Source organism: Saimiri boliviensis, chromosome X (genome assembly GCF_048565385.1).
Source record: "Saimiri boliviensis isolate mSaiBol1 chromosome X, mSaiBol1.pri, whole genome shotgun sequence".
NCBI classification, from domain to species: Eukaryota; Metazoa; Chordata; class Mammalia; order Primates; family Cebidae; genus Saimiri; species Saimiri boliviensis.
In genome coordinates, this window is record NC_133470.1 from 78,885,938 (window position 1) to 78,890,666 (window position 4,729).

A 4,729-nucleotide genomic window follows, 5' to 3' on the forward strand; every position below is an offset into this window, starting at 1 on the left:
GTATACCCACATGTGAGTCAGCTGCTCTTTGTCATGAGAACTGGAAGCAGAAGAAGCAAACCACCTTAGCTCAAATTATTTGGATTGAGTTGGTGAGTGAATTTTAGGGTTTTCAATTTCTACTCCACACATGGTCAAAACCTCACATTCTCAGAAATACTGTTATAATTAATACTCATAACCAGTATTCCTTGGTTTTGGAGAGGCTGATTATACAATCTGTCTTTCAACTTTTAATCATACCAAATTGATGTGCTTTGAAATGAGTGTTTCTATTTTGCTTAGATATATAATCACTTACATTCACAACAAATCAGTTGACCCCTCCTTGACAGTGGAACTGCCCCCATGGATCATATATGTGCTTTGTTGCACTCATAAGAAATACATTCACAACATCGATTTTGCAGGATGAGCTTCAGGATGTAAAAAGGCTTCAGGAAAGATTGAAGGGTTCCTTGCTAGCACTAGCAGCAAATATATTAGGCAGGTCAAAATCCCTATGCCATTACATAGCAAAGATAGTTTGACTTTATGTATCATCTGCTCACTTTTCTTTCTGCCCATCATTGCTACAGTAATTATAATGATAGTAAGAATTACTGCTATTCCTAGTTCACAGAATATTTTAACCTTTCTCTTTAGAAGCAACTTTATTAAAATATAATTCACATGCCATTCAATTTATCATTTTAAAGTGTATAGCTCAGTTATTTTTAGTGTATTTGCAGAGTTATTTAAACATGCTTACTATTTCCTGTACATTTTCATCACCCCAAAAATAAACTTGTATGTTCCAATTGTTCCTTCCACTATCCCTTGGCAACTACTAATATATTTTTGCCTCTAAGGATTTGTCGATTCTGGACACATTATATAAATGGAATCATACAACATGTGGCCTTTTATGACTGGCTTCTTTCACTTAACATAGTGTTTTCAAGCTTCATCCATATAATAGCATGTATCAATGCTTCATTCCTTTTTATTGCTAAATAATAAAATTGGTTTATGACCATTGGGTTCTTTTTACCTTCTGGCTATTATGAATAGTACTGCTATAAACATTCATGCACACATTTTTGTGTGTACATACTTTCATTTCCTTTAAGGATATATGTAGGAGTGGGAATTGCTGGCTTACTTGATAATTCCATGTCTAAAGTTTACTGGAGCTTATAGTTTTCCAATTTTAAAAAATTTTCTAATACGATCATTACAATAACTTGTTTAAAAGTATGTGGAAATTAGTTATGCCCATTTTTATACACATGGTTTCTAGAATCTGGAGCTATAGTGTTACTTTCTGAAGTTTAGGAGAGCTAATAAGTGGGAAAACTGGGACTGTGAACCAAGGTTTCTTACCATCCAGTGTAAACTTTAAGGTAAATTCCCTTGTTATACCTAGAATGTCTTATTTTCTTTAATGAAAGTTAGATCCATTACCATCTCAGGTAATGTGTACAGAGCTTAAGAATCGAATTGGGCATGGTGGCTCATGCCTGTAATCCCAGCATTTTGGGAGGCCATGGCAGGTGGCTAACTTGAGGTCAGGAGTTCAAGACCTGCCTGACCAACATGGTGAAACCCTGTCTCCACTAAAAACACAAAAATTAGCCAGGTGTGGTGACAAGCGCCTGCAATCCCAGCTACTTGGGAGACTGAGGCAGGAGAATCGCTTAAACCTAGGAGGCTGAAATTACAGTGAGACAAGATCATGCCAGCCTGGGTGACAGAGCATTATTCCATCTCAAAAACCAACAAAACAAAACAAGATTTTAAGGTCAGTTTTGCCATTAACAAATTACTTCCAAGGTCCTTCCCAGCTCTGTCAGTATACAAAACTTGATAACTGGGTAGCATGAGGTACTGAAAAGTGACGCATCTGAGTTTAGATATTAGATACGCTATTTAGTAGCCCATTTGGGGGACACCTGTTTTCTAATCTCAGCTTCCCAAATAACTTTCTGTGCAATTTTCCTAAATTCAAACTTTCTGAGGCTCAGAACTCAGTCGTTCATGTTTAAAATAGTCATATATCGCAAGGCTCTTGTAAAGGATTAATGAAGTAAAGCTTGTAATATGTCTGTCTAGTGCAGTACTAGGAACAAAAAGTAGATTATTAAAACACTTTATATGTGCTCAGAAAGAGATATATAGATCTGCATATTCACATTTCCCATTCCATCTCTTCCTCCAAACCTGGAGAGTGTCTACAATGTCAATACACTCTTAAAACCATTTTGGAAATGAAATAAATATTGAAATTGGTTAATTTGGCAATTAGCAATGCAGAATGTTTTCATTAAAGATGACATGCTCTTCCCCGTAAAAAAGACAAGCCATTTGTTAATAACTTGTTTGCTAACTTACATCACTCTTACTTCTGTACCAAGTACTTTACTGTGTCTCAGCCATATACTTGGGTCTCTCCAATTTACAGCTCAGAAATAACCACTAAATCAAACACCTTCAGCATCTTGAAAGGACTGCCTTCTTCAAAGTTCATTTCCTTTGAACATGTGCAATAGCAGCAAAGCTAGTTGTTAATAACTGTTTTAGGCCAAGTGGTCACATCAGAATCTCTATGCAGACACAAACCAAGGCACTATATCAAGTGTTTTCCAGTGATATCAGATTATTTAGCTTATCTTCTATCACATTAAAAATATGTCCATAAAGATTCTGGAGAAAGCTGAAAAACAAAATAACAATTTTTTGCATTTATGATATGACTTTACCTATTACCTTCCAGAAGAATTTTGCTTATTGCAATGATTTTCAATTTATTTAGAGGTATGGGTATCCAGTTATACACAGTTACTTATGTTTACATGAAACTTGAGAATAATTAAAATACAAGGTTATTATAGTAAGTAAAAATAATACTAATAAGTGCAAGTATCATTTACTGGATGCCTACATTTGACAGGATATGTTATTAGTTCTATATATAAGATATTGCATACAGTTTCCTCTCACTTGCATTTTCACTTTCTTCAGTTTCAGGTTCCAGTGGTCAACTGTACAATAAGATATTCTGAGAGAGTGACCATATTCAAGCAACTTATTACAGTATATTGATATAATTGTTCTGTTTTATTATTAGGTAGTGTTACTCTCTTATTGTGTCTAATTGATAAATTTATATTTTTTTGAGATGAAGTTTCACTCTTGCTGCCCAGGCTGGAGTGCAATTGTGGATCTTGGCTTGGTGCAACTGCTGCCTCCTAAGTTCAATCGATTCTCCTGCCTCAGCCTCTTGAATAGCTGGTATTAATAGGCATGCACCACCACGCCTGGCTCATTTTGTATTTTTAGAAGAGATGGGGTTTCTCCATGTTGGTCAGGCTGGTCTCGAACTCCTGACCTCAGGTGATCTGCCCACCTCGGCCTCCCAAAGGGCTGGGATTACAAGTGTGAAACACCGTGCCCAGCCTGATAAAGTAAATTTATAATTGACATGTATGTCTAGAAAAAAGCATAGTATATATAGGGTTCAGCACTTTCTGCAGTTTCAGGCATCCTCTTGTGGTTTTGGAACATATCCCCTATCAATAAGGGAGGCCACTCTATATATTTAAAACAGTGCACTGACATTTTGAAATTAATATTTTCTGGTTTCATTTTTCTATACACGTTCGAATTTCTGTGTGTTGCTGCAAAGATTTCACACTGGAATCATGAACTTTTGACAATTTCAGATCAAATTTAAACATACATTTTTAAAATGAGGTCAGTTGGTTTGCCTATCTTTAGTCTTCGGCTTAGCTGTTCACATCTGAATACGAAAAGTGAAGGCATTTAAATACTTCCAACTTCTCTCAAAAAGAAATTATTATGCAGACTCAAAAATCAGCTCCCTATTTCCAAAATGGGTGGAATATTTTATGAAGAAAGTTTATCAAAATGTTTTATAACAATTACTTGGTTCTGCTGGGTTTATCAATTTGAAACCAGAATGTGTTAGGGAAAGTGTGCTTTCCCCCGCTTATTCAGATAGGTATAAAATGTTATCATCATAGGACTGCCTGAGGCACTGGTGATACAGCGCCAGCCAGTTGCTACATTTTAGTGTAAATCACATTTTTTTCTCCATAACCCTGTAGGCTTGATTAGATACACTCCTCAAATGTCGGAAGAATCAAACTGCACAGTTCTCATGAGAACAAATGATAGGATATACTAATCCTCAACAAAGGAAGCTTTGAAAAAAAATCTCACCCTGTTACAATCTGGCCCCTTTGAGTTTAGTTTCAATTATTAACAAATACAATGTATTGTAATACTGATGTATTATAATAATGTCATTTATTTTAAAATATCTTCAGCTATATAAAAAAATCCATAATTTCTATTTGTGTGATACATTGTCAGAAGTGTTCAGAATATTTATTACATTAGAATCTAATGTGTGAATGAAGTAGATAGAGAAATAATTCAAGCTGATTCTCAATTTCTCTTAACAGTATTAAGAAAAAAAATTACACTACAAAATGGCAGAAAAAGAAACAATACTTGGAATGAAATTAAATCAATGGAAGAGGGCAGAATGGAGGTTATTTTAATGACATTATTTGATTCTAACTGCACTTTAGCGTTCATAAACAAGGTCTCCACCTTACACAGCTTCACTTTTACTTTCAGTCTGTTATTCCCAATGTGTTCACCCACAGCTTTTATGTAACAAACCTGCTTTCTCATTAAATGTGTGACTTGAATCGCTGAG